Source organism: Neopelma chrysocephalum, unplaced genomic scaffold, assembly GCF_003984885.1.
Source record: "Neopelma chrysocephalum unplaced genomic scaffold, ASM398488v2 Primary Assembly neopelma1_42, whole genome shotgun sequence".
In the NCBI taxonomy this organism is placed as follows: domain Eukaryota; kingdom Metazoa; phylum Chordata; class Aves; order Passeriformes; family Pipridae; genus Neopelma; species Neopelma chrysocephalum.
This window is the reverse complement of record NW_020897700.1, coordinates 5,241,592-5,257,896: the sequence shown is the minus strand read 5'-3', so window position 1 is coordinate 5,257,896 and position 16,305 is coordinate 5,241,592.

Sequence of the window (16,305 nt, the reverse complement as noted above, 5' to 3'; positions counted from 1 at the left end):
TGACAACTCCTACATTTGACAGATAAATAGCATGCTACTTTACTCCTGGAAGTTCATAAAAGTTTGCCGTCATGCTGAAAATAAATTCTTCAGGTTTATTTTAATCAGGATTTTAGAAACTGTTGGCAGAGACTGTCAAAGTGACATCTTCAGTTACAACAGTCTTTCTAAATGATGGGTGTTCTGGAGGTCACCTTGCTTAACCTAAGGTTTTATAAATTATTTTTGTCTAAATAGGAAAAGCTATTTCTTTGAGACTGAATGAAAAACGTGCTGGGGGAAAACAATTGGTTTTTGATGAATCTCTTGATTCAGTGTCTTACAGGAATTATACATGGAAAAGAATAGTAGAAAACTCCATGAAATTATTGTGACAGCTGAAATCAAAACAGCAATAGCTTCAAAAAATACTATTTTTGAAAAATAATTTTTCTTTTCGGAGCTGAGTGAACATGGCGAATGAAAATGAGGTTTCGTAATTTTCAGAGTGTAATCAATGAATTATTTTAATTCAGTGCCCTTCTTATTTGCAAAGAGAATACCACTAATTAGAGACAGTCTAATTAAACAGCTTAAGTAGCATTAAGGTTTCAGCAAAGATTGAATGGTTTTTATAATGTGCTTCTTTTTGCCAAGCCACAGCTTTTTATTTTTCCTTTATGGTCCTAACGTTATGAGCAAAACCACTAGAAATCTCTAAGAAAACAAGAGAGGGAAAATACACCATTTTTAGCCCTTCTGGAAACCAGGGGTTTGCATTACAGTGCAGCCCAAGATGCGAACTGCAGATTTATGAAGATGAGATTTTTCCTCTGAACTCAAAACTGTTTTCTCTGGTGATGGGTTCTGTTTCAGGCTCCTAAGAGGAAGTATCTCACTCATGAGACAACAGATTTCCCTCTGAACTTCCACGAATTTTGAACCAGTCACACACCTCCATGTGCCCAGAGAGCTTTCCAAGGCAGAAGAAATACTAATAAGAAGCTCAGATCCTCTTTCTCCTTGCCTGTGGGAGATGTCAAAATTGCTCTCTGGGACATGAGGAGCCTCCTGCCTCGAGGTGCTCAGGCAGCAGCAACAGTATGTAGGTCTCCCACCTGGTCAAAATCTAGGGCCTGGGGTTGCTGTGCATGCCCCCATGCTCTGGTAAGATTTACAAGGATATTTTGACTATACTGGCCCCAGTGTTTCACTGTGCTACAGCAGGTAACAGGCACTTATGTGACAAGGAACCTTATTTCACTCTGCTTAGGTGTTTCTAAATCACCCCAGACAAAGCCAGCAGCTTTGAATGCTGAGCTGAGGGTTTTTTCCCCCAAATCTTCATAACTATCTCCATCATCAGTACTGAAAAAAAGAGTAAGAACAATCTGCTGAAACAATGCTATTCCTGACAGTAGGGGGTTATTTTGCATCCTTATTTGCAAAATGACTAAGAGCATTGTTATGTTTTACTGATAAAAAGCGGCCTGAAGCACATTCATCTGATTTGCTTAGCATTATGGACTACTGAGAGTTTGGAATGAATGGTGAGTTTGTGAATGTTCAGACCTTCATATGGAATTACTTTGGTACAGGGAAAAGAAAAATATTATGCCAGGTACTGATCCTGCTTTATATTTGAACACAGAATAAAGTCCTTTTGTTTAAGCATAGAGTACAAATGTTTTCCTTGGAGCCTTGTATAATTTTAATTAAAGCACAAAGTCATGCCTTTGAATCTCTACCTCTGACTCATATAAACCAAATCTCAAAATTAAAATTTCAGTGAATAGTAGTTTGTTTTGCTCTATTGCTAATCTTAATAAACACACTGCAGGTTAGTCCCGTTTATAGTTTTCTGTTTGATCTTCTTAAAACTTATTCTGTGATCAGTTTTGGTCATGTTTCAGCACCTAGCTAATTCTGATTAGCATTACAATCCACTACAATAAAAGCAATTTAATCAGAAATTGCAAATGAACCTCAACCAAATCTGGTATAATCAGCTATTTTGCTGACATTGCTTCAGCAGCAGGATTGTCAGCACAGAATGAATTAGCTATATGTATGAATGGCTTTAGGACATGTTTGATACTGATTTAGAGGAGAATTTGCATAAACAGCAGTTAAAACTTAATTAAAAGTAAAAATCCTGTCGTATGCTTCTAAGGTTGAGCAATTTTTGCTAAATTTAATGATGAGGATGTCTGTCCTCAACTAATCCTTTCCACTTTCTCAATCTGTCATAAGCACAACCTCTTGCATTGATTATGTAGACAGTTGCTATAGGTTCTAAGTATCACAATAATTTACATTAAGTCTAAGTACTAAATGTCCCTAGTTCAGGACTTCATGATTTTTATTTTTTTTTTAATTTTAGGACTGACAAGTTTACTTTGATGTAGAGCATCTTCTCCTAGTTAAAAATTACTTAGTACTGATGACCCATTACAAGAATCATATGTTTATGATGTTCAGGAGGCTGGATGAGGCACAGTAGGCAGAAATTTTAATTTATTTACCTTAGCAGACTTAAAAACAAAGAAACAGAATGCTAAACATTAAAGTAACCTAACAAACTGGAATTATAGATTAGTTTGAAAAACATTCAATAATGAGTCTAGATAAAAAATTGTTTTCAAATAATATGACCAAAGATTTGACTAAGAGGCTAGTCTATTATAATAATTTTCCTTACCTTTCTCCTTTCTGATCTAAAGAAAAAAATAAATTAATTTTTAATATTAATTTTTAAATTCTATTTATTAATGCATCCATCTGGAGTCTTGCATTTGGTTTGTCAGAGCAAAATATCTGAAAGTAAAATGCTGTCTGTGATATATACATGACAAAATTTCTGGGGTCTTTAGTAAATCCAGATGCAGGTTAACCTTCAGCTAAATATACAGGCAAGAATCCTTTTCAGAGTGTTATATTCTTCATAGAGTTGGAAGAGAGGAGGAAGCAGAATGCCTACTGAGCAATAGGACACATATATTTGTATAAAACATTAATGAAAGTCAATACAACTTGGACCAAGCTTTCTCATTCAAATGCTCATTTCCCTTCAAACCCCATTGCACTGTCATTATCATTCAAAAAAGTCTCACCATAAAAACACTGAAAATAGAGCTTTAATATTGAAATTTTAATGACATGAGATAAAAAATATTTTAAATTGAGATTATTTTCCGTACAGCTAAGAAACTTAATAAATAGACATTTTAATAAAAATTCTAAAATTCTAAAACACAATAATATTCAGTAATAAGCAGTCTTTTTTTGAAAGAGAAGGTGGTTTAATTATTTTTATAACACAATTTATACCTAATGTATTCTACATACGTTTAAGCAGAAAATGTTTCAGCTGTGCAGGTGGATTTCAAAATTTACAAAAAAGTGTAATACAGAATTAAACAGAAGAGCTGTATTTGGATGATATAACCAAATTATTAAACAATTTCAGGATTAAATAGAGTCCAGAAAAAAATAACTTACTTCTCCAGATCTGCAAGCTTATAACATCAAGTACTGTCCTAACTAAAGGATAAAAAGATAAAAGAAATGGGAATAATGAGGCGTTTATTGGAATGGTAGTAAGTCCTTTAATTTTTTTATTCTGGTTTCTTGTTCTTGATGTGGAAACAAGTCAGAGCATTGGGATTTCTTCTGTTGGTTCTTTTCACTCCCTTTTTTAGTTTTGGGAGATAGAAACACCAAGTAATTTGGCACCAAGAAAAATGTCTATGGAGAAATTGGATAGCTATATTTTTTTCCTGTATTATTCTAAATATAGCCTGTGTCACTAGTTCACAAGCATCAATATCTCTGCAATATAAATTGCAGTCTTGTAGGTACTTTTGGCAGCAAGTTTAATATAGCTGTGCATTATTATTCTTCAGTCTTTGCCATTGCATTTGATCTCTTAGGCAAAGAAGACTAGAAAAGCACAGATACTAAAATTTTTTCTCCTATATGGTAAAAAAATAAAAAAATACCTGGAAAAAAATCCTCTGCTTGAATCATCTACATGTATCAAGACTAAGAGAAAACAAAGGCTCTATATAAGTAGAGTAGAACCTATTTTGACCATTTACGGTAGGTATATGAACAGTTTGAAAATTGCACTTACTTGCATCAGGAATTTTGTTTGACTTGCAAGACTTACTGTGTGATTCTTCTAGCAGTTCTTGCCTTTCATCCTTCTACTACCAGAAAGTTTGATTAATTATGTATTTTGTGTCCCTGTGCTGCAATCTAAAATTTTTGACTCAAATAAATTCAGTATTCTGTTGGTCTTGAAAATACATCTGACACAGCACCTTAGTACTCACTACACTTTTCATTTTAAAGCAGGAAAATAGCCTGAATTGCACATCCAGTCTTTTTGGATGTTGAAGTCTTTGTTGTTTTATTTTGTTTTTGTGGTAAGATATCTAAGAGTCTAATCCTTCAGTGCTTATCCTCACTTTCTCTAAGCTTTTTCTCATTGTCTATAACATCAGACTTTTAGTATTTGTATCTAGAATTTTCTTGGTGCTTTCTCTCAGCTTTTTTCATTCTTCTTTTTCTTACAAATCTTCGAGTGAAAGACCTACATGGGCATGCACTCTTGTCGTGCTTTTAAGCCAAAAAACTTGATAAATGCTTTTTTTTTCTAAAGCAGGCTATAGACTTTTCTGATGGGAGTGGGGTGGGAAGGGGGAATAGAAAGAAAGCAGATAATCTTGTTGTGCCACCTACCAATGTTACTGACGCCTAAAAGAAAATTCAGGGAGAAAAAACTCAGAGGCAAATTAGTTTTGAAGGTGAGATAACAAAAGGGTTTTAATTTTGTGCCTAGGCATAAGTTTACAAGACGCACGCGTACCCCTCATGTACAGACGGTACAATTTATAATACTGCTTGTCCAATTCCAGGTTTTGTCCACCCACTGGCTTTTGCCCTGGACCACCCTCGATCACACCCCCTGGGAATTGAGGCGAGGGTCTTTTCAGGACCCTCTCTTCGTCTCTCTAGTCTTCCTCGGAGCACAAAGGGTACACGGTCACCCAGAGTTTGACTGTACTCTGTGGTTTAGGCCAAAGTACAAGCATTCTCCAAACAGAACAGGCCTATCTAAGAGTGAGACTAAACATTTCTACTGGAATTTAGGGGGTAGAACTGATATGGGGAGCATGGAATGGAGTAATAGGGTTGGGGAATGTGTGTAGTTTCTGAGCTAAGGGTAAGGGAATAAGTGCTGCTGCTTCTAAATTTACTTCCGCTATATAACTACTTATAAAGCTTATAAAAATCAGAAAAATCAAAAAACCAGATGGACGTTAAGGCATCAATACCAAAAAAAGAATAATTCCTTCTTTTTTATACTGAGTAAACAACGTAGCCTCCTGCTTTCCACGTGCACATTTTCAATGAAGTTTGACACAATCAAAAACAATATCAGGTGCTGGTATACTATTAACATAAAACAGTACAAATCATAATGTTGAAATGCAGTACAGCAAAAAAAGACAGTAATTGGATACTGATTTACTCACTCACTTAAGCTCTTAAAATTTCTGTGAATTTTTTCGCCATCTTTTAATTTCATTCTGTTACAAAATGGAACTTCGGACTTCATTCCTTTTTTGTTATATAAAGCAGTCCAATCTCTAAGGTTTAAAGCATTTCCTACTAATAAAAGTGAATAGATACTTTTCCTCTTTGTATCTTTAGTATTTATAACCGAATGTTTTAATCTCAGTCTGAATCTTTCTGTCAGGCCTGAACTAAAACAGAAAAACTGCTATATTTTTGATAATATATAAGACTTGAGATACTTGGAGAGCAGTTTTGGTCACATGGATTGATTTATTTTTTTTTTTAAAGCATGCAAAAACTCTCTAAAGGTGGTATAGCTAGATACTGTTCTTAATAGATAATTTATTTAAAAGTCTGAATAAAAACATTTAAGTGCTGTCTTATGCAACAAATAATTTTTTCTTATCTACTTCTGACCAATAAAGTTAGAAACTATAATTATTAATTTTAAAGTATTTGAGAATACAGTGTGTTACTTGTTCATAACATGAAAAGTATATGTAAAAGTCATCTTTTGTTTCTCTCCTACAGGTTTATGATGTCATAATAAATAATATAATAATAATAATAATAATAATGGCCAGTCTTCGCGAACGAAGATTTGGGGAAAGGTCTTTTACCTTTCCAGCCTGCGCAATGGATTTTTTAGGTGAGACACAGCCTGCGCTGAACTGAGCCCACCCTTTAATCCTAAGGTTCATCTGCCGGGGCCAAGCAAGCTTGGACAATGGCAGTGAGGTCCTCAGGACGTAGGTTTGTTTAGAGTGACCTTCTCATAGATGGATGGCCTCACAGGGCTAATGGACTCCATCTGCCTGGGGGACTGGCTGGATTTGAACCTGGGTCGCAGAGGTGAGAGTCCTGCATGCTAACCACTAGGCCACGAGGGGTCCCCTCATAATAAATATATGTACTCATAAATATCAAAAGGGGTGCTTGAGGGAGATTAGTATGTTATTCCAAGCTTGCCATTCTGAAGGAAAAATACAAATTTTTTTTTTTTTTTTAATTAATTCCAAGCTTGCCATTCTGAAGGAAAAATACAAATGTTTTTTTTAATTAAATTTAGTTTTGATTATCCATATTAATGTGGACATTCTGAAGTAGTTTGAATTTGTTAAATAAGATCCACTGAGGAAAGAGCCTTTAAAAAACTCTGAATTGTCTAAACAGATAATTTATATCACTGTAATTGTTTTGGACTGACCATGTAAACCCAGAGGAAAATAGAAAGAGATAATAACTTTTGACCGTCTAATTGTTTTGTTATAAATTGACTGCCCATTTATGCAGAGATCTGAGTGTAAAACCACATTTAAGAACTGTTTATTGAGGCTAATGTTATTAACTGAACTCTTTCTCAGATTTTTAATTTAAAAAGACTCCTGATAAAAAAAAGCTGTATGTGATTAGATAATCTCTGCATATTTTAATTTAATTGATCATCTAAAAGTAGTAATTTGAAGCTCAGAACAGGGTTTTGCTGTTAATCTAATCAGTCAGTGAGTAAAGGCACTGAGTTCATAAAATTCCTTGAAAGGTGGTTATTATTGCAGTAGACTGATTTATTTATGGGAAATGGAGCATCTGATGAATATACCTGGGTTTTTATAGGTTTGGTTTTTTTTCCATTTCTTTTTTTTTTTTTCATTTGCAAGCAGATACTGTCAGTGAGAAGGGCATGTCATGTCAGTGAGGGCGTGGCATGGCAGTTTGCAGGGCAGTTCAAGCAGGCAGAGTGAGCAGGAAGGGCTCTTCTCTAGTCAGCCGTGAGCAGCCAATAGCGGCAGCAAACAGGCTTACAGGCTGGAAAGGAAGAGCAAAGAGATCCTTTCAGCCCCAGTCCTTTTAGCGTATTAGTTTAAGCTTCCTCAGTTATGGTGTGACTCGCCGCAAAGCTCGATCCCCTGTAGCTGCGGGAGTCACTGTGCCAACCATGTCAAAGGCCTGTGGACAGACAGACCTGCTGATGGCAGACACAGCTCTCCAAGTCACAGGTTGCCAGGAGTGCCTGATGCCTCTTTGCGAGGCTGGGGCTGACAAACTGTTATTCTTCAGAAGGTGTGCTGTGGTTGAAAAGCTGTGTCTTCAGGTAAAGGAGCTATGAGAAGTGAACAGATTGCATAGTATTGAAGCGAAGGAGCAATAAAGAGACCAGTTATTTTCAGAGACACTACACTCTCAAGACTCTTGGGAGTCTTGAACTTCCGTTGTAGTGGAGAAGCAGATGAACTTGAACCCTACAGGGTAACTAGTCAAAGGAATTTTAATCAAGGGTCTGTTAAAAATGAAGGCTGGAAGAAGGTCATTGCATGTACCAGGAGGAAGGTTCCACCTCCTTCTCAAAATTTGATCCACCTAGTTGATCAAGGGAAGCCAACTGATGTCACCTTTTTGGATTTCTGTAAAGCTTTTGATACTGTCACAGGATCCTCCTGGACAAAATGTCCAGCACACAGCTGGATTAACACATCATGCAGTGGGTGAGCAATTAGCTCACAGGTCGAGCACAGAGGGTAATAGTGGACGGGGTCATATCAGACTGGAGACCTGTCACTAGTGGGGTTCCACAGGGCTCCATCTTAGGCCCTGTGCTCTTCCACATCTTCATAAATGACTTGGATGCAGGACTGGCACTCAGAGGACCTGTTAACTCCCTCTAAAGCAGAGAGGCTCTGCAGAGAGACCTCGACAAATTAGAGGACTGAGCAATCACCAACCACATGAAGTTTAACAAGGGGAAGTGCCAGATTCTGCACCTGGGATGGGGCAACTCCGGATGTATGTACAGACTGGGGAATGAGATGCTGGAAAGCAGTGCCAATGAAAGGGACCTGGGGGTGCTGGGTGATGGCAGCTTGAATGTGAGCCCTGGCAGCCAGGAGGCCCAACCGTGTCCTGGGGGGGCATCAGGCAAAGTATCACCAGATGGTCGAGGGAGGGGATTGTCCTGCTCTCCTCTGCACTGGGGTGGCCTCACCTTGAATATTATGTGTAGTTTTGGGTGCCACAATATGAGAAAGGTATTAAGCTATAAGAGAGTGTCCAAAGAAGGGCAACCAAGATGATGAAGGGCCTTGAGGGGAAGCCATATGAAGAGTGGCTGAGGTCACTTGGTCTGTTCAGCCTGGAGAAGAAGAGACTGAGGGAGACCTCATTGCAGTCTACAACTTCCTTGTGAGGGGAAGAGGAGGGGCAGGCACTGATCTCTTCTCTGTGATGACCCATGACAGGACCTGATGGAATGGCCTGAAGTTATGTCAGGGGCAGCTTAGGTTGGATATTAGAAAGAGGTTTTTCACCCGGAGCGTGGTTGGCTGCTGGAACAGGCTCTCCAGGCAGGTAGTCACAGCACCAAACCTGATGGCGGTCAAGAGGTGTGTGGATCATACTCTCAGGCACATGATGTGACTCCTTGGGGATGGTCCTGTGCAGGGCTGTTTCCCATCATACATAGTACTTGAGCAGAAGGATACTGTCGAGTTACTAACACAGTGTACAGCAAAAGGCTTCCTAGGGCAAGTTCAGCTCACGCTTACTTTTGACTAAAATCTTTTATGTGAATGATTTTTTTTTCTTACCTCATTTTGCCTCTCCAAATTTGTTATCATCTCCTTACTGCAGCAGTAGAAGTTGCTTTATCTATCTAGGACTTAATACCTCAATTTGATATATTTTGTATAAATATAATTGTTTTCTTTGCATACTAATTTAATTCACCATGTAAGAGAACATGAACTCTCATCCTTTCATTTGCATCATGGCCTTACCTGAATTTTTAGCTGTTCCTCCAGAACACATGACTATATTAACTCTGGCAATCTTGGGTGCACAAAGGACATACAATTATTAGCAGCACCAAAATATGGAGCAGAGGAGTTTGAGATGTGCAACTTCATTGTTTTGTGGGACAAAATGGGAATGGGGTTAAATGATACAAGTTTATGAAGATAACTGTAGAAGTTTTTACAAAGCAAAGCTGTGCTGGACTTTACACTGTCATGTTTCTCAAAAATCCTAAAGCATATTAGCAAAACGGAGACAATTTTTGTGAAATTAGTCTCACTAAGATGGTCCACAATTGTGCCCTTAAAGAATGAGGGTTGTCCACCATCCCTCCAAGCAGGATACAGAGGAGCTTCCACACCACTGCTTTTTATCTGACTGAGCATATATGCACCTTCAGCAGAACTAAACTCTCAGTACAGTTGGTGAAGGTAACACACTCAGCACTATTTCAGATGATGGGGACTATAATAAATTCAATAACCTCCTAATTAAGAATTTATTAGGAAACAATGAAATTGATAATCTCTGTGTTTACCGTCTCATATATTGTTTTGGCTAATAAATAATCTTTTATTGTGAGTAATTTTGCTGCCAGAAAAAGAAGTATTTTGTTTAAAAAACAGCTCACACAACATACAGGAATAAGAGGTTTTTAAACATGGAGATTGACAGATGTTAAAGGGTTAATGCTTTAACAGAATTTTTAAAAAAATCTTGATGTTGAAAGCAGCTGGCATAAGAAAAATGGAGCTTTTAAATGCAAACAAATGCTTTGGAAGAAACCAAAGGAAACAAAAAAATACAGTCAGTTTTACAGTAAAGAAGTGCTGACAGCTAAACAGAAAAACTATCTTTGTAAAGAATTCTTGCCTTTAGACTTGAACTTTCATTACTGAATTTATATTTCTGAAATATTGAAAATGATTTAATGAATTTCATTTGAACCTAGTCTTTGACTAAAATTATTTAATGTACTATTTTGATGATATTATAGCAGATACTGATGATACTATAGTACAAAGGTACTATTTTGGTGATACTACTGGTGTAACTTGAATATATCTTCAATATGACAGTTATTTTAATACTGGAATTGAATAATTTGAGAGGAAAAGGCTAGATATATATGTGGGTTTGCATTTATTTAAATACTATTTACCTTGCATTATGGTCATTAATTGTGGATAACATAACCATAACATTTTTGTACACCTATTCCTAGCTTGGTACTATGTTACAGTGTTTCACGCATTCAACTCCACTAAGTTTAGGAAACTATGCTTGAATACGTTATCCTTTTCAAAGACTGTAAATTTAACTCTTTCAGGACACTGATACTTATTATGATGTTATTTCTTAACTAGTACCATGGTGTCAAAAGGATGACTTGTATACAGAAAAGGACCTGTCCTCAAAGATTTTAAACTTGAGATCTGGAATTTAGGATTAGATACAAATATTTTTTGCATCTTACTCTGTCATTTAAATTATTGCATGAACCTTAATGTTCAAGCACATTTTTCTAAATGTGTATGTTTTCAATAATTAATATAATTTTGCTAACTTTTTTTTTTCACTTCAAAATATTAGTTTCTTCCTGTACTGGGTAGCCAGTACAGCATCTGTAGCTCCTATATAGCCTAGTACAAAGTGCACAGAAACAGCATTATGTTTCCTTTTATTAGAGTCTATCCATCTACACATTCGCAGTAATGTTTTGTTTGCCTTTTTTACAGTGGCTGTACTTTGTGTTTGTGGTTAAAATGATTTTCCATAATAACCTTCAAATTGTTTTCCTGATCAGTATACTAAATTGTTGGGCCATTTGCCACATATTGTATAGCTTGTTTTCTTCCTCCAAACCTAATTATTTTGCATCTTTCTGTACAACAAAATGCCTTTACCATCTGCTATGTTGTTCATGTAAACAATCAAAATCTTAGTTTCCACCATTCAACCTTATTGTTTCAGCTTCTAATTCTTGTATCATCTGCAATCTTGTTCATAAATGGCCTTATTTCCATGTATCTCTGGAACAGATTCAGGCACACAAGAGCAACAGAGTCCTACAACCAGACTGCCACTTTTATGTTTCGTTGTTACAATTAGGAAGGAGGTGTCCAGGTTGATTAATTTTTACTTCTATTATTTTATTTTATTTTTTTTTACTTCTTGTCCTTTCAGAACCAGGTTTCCAATCTTTGCCATAATGTATTTATACCATAAACCTTAATGTGAACTACTTCTCCTATTCCTCTCTGGATTCAAATCCTAGCAAATATGCTTTGTATATCTGAATGTATGTTTTACTTTATTTGTCATGATAATAATATCATAATGGCTGGACTTATTAGCAGACCTTTAAAGTAGATTTGGTGGAGGAAAAGGGATATTCTTCCCAACATCAGAGAGGAACAAGGAAACAACAACATTTCGGGAAACAGCAGGGAATTGTCCCTGTCTCTAAATTGTCCCAAAGGAATAGATAGGTGAAGAGGTTAGCCCAGCTGAAGTGCATCTACACCAATGCATGCAGCATGGACAACAAGCAAGAGGAGTTGGAAACCATGATGCAGTTAGAAATCTGTGACCTAATTGCTATCACAGAAACATAGTGGGATGAGTTATACAACTGTAATTGTGTTACAACTGAGGACTACAAACTTTTTAGAAGAGATAGGCTGGGAAGCAGGGGAAGGGCTATTGGTCTCTGTGTTAAGGAACGGATAGATTTTGAAGAGCTGCCTTGGAGTAACAGCTGTGAACAGGCTGAGAGCTTGTGGGTAAAAATCAAGGAGAGGACCAACAAAGGACACGGTAGTTGGGGTCTACTGTAGTTGCCTGACTAGGGGGAGCCTGTTGATGAGGCTTCTTGCTTCAGATACAGGAAGCATCACACTTGCAAACTCTCATCCCAATGGTGTGTTTCAACCATCTGGGTGTCTGCTGGAAAAGCAATACAGCTGGCTGCAAGCAATCCAGAAGGCTCCCAGAGAAATCTTGGATGTCCTATTTCTGGAAGTCTTCAAAGCCAGGTTGGAGGGGGCTTTCAGCAACCTGGTCTAGTGGGTGGTGTCCTGTTGTAGACGACGGGAAAAGAATACATGACCACAGAATTTGATCACGACTTATCCACTTTATTGCTGCAGGCTTTGTGCTTATAAAGGTTAATAATTAGCTTCATACATATTACAAGCGCTAGCTCATCATTGGCTTCTGATTACCTAAGTTATATTTGCGCAAATGCTGTTTCTTTCTCATTCTTATGGTTACTTATTTGCTACTTGTTCCGCTTTCCCACCCTATTATTCTATCCTTCTGTCACGTACACAGTTTCACAAACACAGTGACCTTCTAATAGTTTTTTCCTTACCGTGGGACTAAAGCTACAGCATCTTTCTCATGTCCTCTCTCTATCAACCACGTTTCTGTAATACTTTCCACAGTGTCCTTGCCCGCGGCAGGGGAGGTTTGGAACTAGGTGATCTTTAAGGTCTCTTTTAACCCAAACTGTTCTATGGTTCTAGGATCATCAAAGGTCAGTGTAAGGCAATTATGAATGTCTCCTTCTGACATCCTTTTTCTCTCCAGTATTTTGCATCACGAAAGTAAAGGTTAAAACTATTTACCTGTCTTGCCTGCATGTTTGCCCATGTGTGTCTTACACGTAATGGTGTTAAGATAGCTTGAGATGAGTCCATGCCCAACTACACTTGCTCAATGGATTGTATTTTAAATACTTTATTAAATTTATCTGTGTTAATGATACTATTTATTCAATGTCATGCAGGCATCGCAGACATAAGGAATATTTAAAATGTTTATTCTTCAAACCATTTACAATACAAACTCTATCTTGTACTACCCTGAGCTTTCCAAGTACCGTTTCAGATATTAGAGTAAGCAGTTCAGTATAGTTATGAGTAGACGGTAACACTTTTACATTAAAGAACCAAATTTTACATTCTCATGCAAATACACTGGAGAAGAGCAATGCCATAATACCATCCTGTGATGCTTATAGGTGAAGAGGAAATCGTTACCATTACACTTAATCTGTCACCATGTTATGTTTCTTTATACCTGTTCTGCTGTTCCAGTAAGGCAAAAAGTCTCTGCTTTTTCTTTGTGATAGATGTAGGCTTATAGTTCACCTTGCTTGAGAAAGGAAAGCCCAAGATCATGTGGGTTTGGTAACTAAAATTTCATGTTAGGCCATCAGATAACCCTTGCTTCAATTCGGTGCACTAGGTCTGCCTGTTCTGTAAGCCGTAGCAGTAGTTTACTGTTCCATATTTAAAATGAGTTAAGAATTGAGGATTTGTTACCTACTGACTAAGTTGTACTTGAAGTTGTTATATAAGGATATAGAAATTCTTACTATTTATCACAAAATTATTTTATCCATTGCTTAGCTTTGTTTTTAACTCTATTGAAAACAGGTAATTTTGTATTGTTCATCAACATATCTAATGCACTGTGACTGACATAATTAGTTCCCCTTCTGGTTCATATTTCCCTTCCTTCCTCTGAATTATGTGTTGTTTTTATATGATGACAAATGTAGTTGCTTATGTTTTTTATATTTAAAGTGAAACAAAAAAGCAATAATACTTGTAACTGCCGTCGACAGATACAGAAGTCGATAAACTGTGAAGGATGTCAAGTTGAAGAGAGAAGACAAGTAGTTATGATGTCAAACTCAATGAATCTAGTACAAAAAGAAGTTGCTATCTACTTGTGCAGTGCCACTGAAAAAAGGCAAATTACTCTTAACCAATATAATGAAAAACTTAGCATGCTCAGACAGAGATAAGACAACACAGATGAAAATTCATGGGTAAGAGGGATTATGCTTTATAGGATGATAAGCCATCTACTTAAAGTTATAGATGTGTGGCAAGAAAGAGAATGAGGTGAGCAAAAAATACAGAGAATTAACATTTATAGAAAAAAGATTCTATCCAGATACCAATCCTGCAATCTTCTGCCACCGACAGATGACAAAGAAATACTATTTCATTTTCACTTCATTCAAGGCATATGGAGAATGGATCACTTAAGGCATTAACCATAGGTCCTAAAAGGAGAGCTGCAGAATTCTTTGGCAAATTAGCCAAGCACATCTTTATTTTAAGCATGGAAAAGTCTAATAAAGATAGAATATTATTGTGCCTAACAGTAAGAACGTGCCTGAGCGCTTTACAGGTTTGTGGGGTAAGTCAACATCTTACTAGGAAAAACCCTATGTATTTAAGTCTCCCCTTTTTAATTTTTTTCATAAATTGCAGCGCTCCACAGAATGAAATGCCATAACGGGAAACAAAAATCTCAAAGAAGCTTACACTGTTTTTAAGAATAAAGACTTATTTTCCTGGAGCAGGAGAGAACAATCTTTTTATACATTGTCATTGGTTTGTAGATTACAGGGCTTTTGGATCTAGGTGCTCCTTTATGTATATTAATCCTTAATGCTAAATCCTGTTCATGGTTGTGTTCCATGCATCCTAAATATTTACTCAGGATGATAATGGTATAAAATAGAAACTTATTTGTTTCAGTTTTAACAAAATGTTGTTTGAACTCCATGGCAATACTCAAATTATTATTTGTAGTATTAGTATACACTCTTGCTAAGATTACTAATGTAATTGCAAGGGTGATTTTCTGTTAGATATATTTAATTGACTTTTAATATTGATTCTTTGGCAAAGTTTTTGACTTATGTGAAGCCATGGTTTTGCTCATGTTTACCTGTGGGTTCAAAATATCACTGAGGGATCTATTTGTGAACATTGACAGCTCTATATGAGCTACCAGCCACTTCTGCACATCCTCAACAGGGCAACATAAAGCCATTTACAAAGTAGCATGACTCTTGCAGAAGGAATTCCTGGGGGTTTCTTTCTGTGGCACAGTATTTTGAAAAAAGACCTGCTTTTTAATAAATACCTGAGGCAGAAACATATTATTCAGAAAATCAAGAGGAGTTATTACACTACTTCTCCTTACATCCTGTGCTTTTCCCTTGATATTTGGATGGATTAACCCTTCTGTGTGGCAGGAAATCCTACCTAAATCTTTCTTTTTTTTTCTCCCATCTTAGGGATGGAACTTTATACAAGGCTACGTTAGGTGTGATAGGAAATGTTCCTTTCTTTATCTTTTGATACCTAGCCAAAATAATAAAAGGTGGTTTCTGAAAAAATACACATATATATGAATTGGCTGGGATTTTATCAGCATGCTTCTCTGCTACTTCAGAGGACAAACTCCCTCAGACTACAGAAATAGGGAAAGGATCCCCAAACAATTCTCTGAATGCCTCAACATTTCTCAAAAACACTCTTTTAAACACTCTCAATGTCCCTCAGCCTTCAAGAACTATACAGACCAAATGTTGAAGGGACTAATAGCAATTAAATATTTAACGCTACATTGATGGGAATTAGTTATCTGTCTGCATTCTGCACTTGAACATTTAACTCTCATGTAGGAATTTCCTGGATGTGATCTCTACTTCTTTGCATTTTCGATCCCTTCACTTTTGCCCCTATTTTTGGATTTTTAATACGAACTGCTCATAAAATGTTTTTCAAATATGCTCCAGAAGTATCTTTGATAGAACTTAATGTTGCTTGAAAATTGATGTAGAGAGGCTGAGATCTTTTTCAGATCACACCTCAGGTTTTTAAGGTACCTTGGGATGCAAGGTGCTATTGATTCAGGCAAGTGGAGAAATGCACATGGTAGCAAATAGCTGCTATTTCTTGGTTGAAAAGGGATAAATTTATGCTTTTAAATTTAAGAATGAAGAACAAACACAAATTTAAGTTGTTGGTCACATTTTGAAGCTCAAATGCATTAGTGTGACTCACCAAAGACAGTGTTACTGGTGTTACATTGAAGTCTTCATGTCAAAATAAAAATAATGGTGCTTCTAAAATTAGA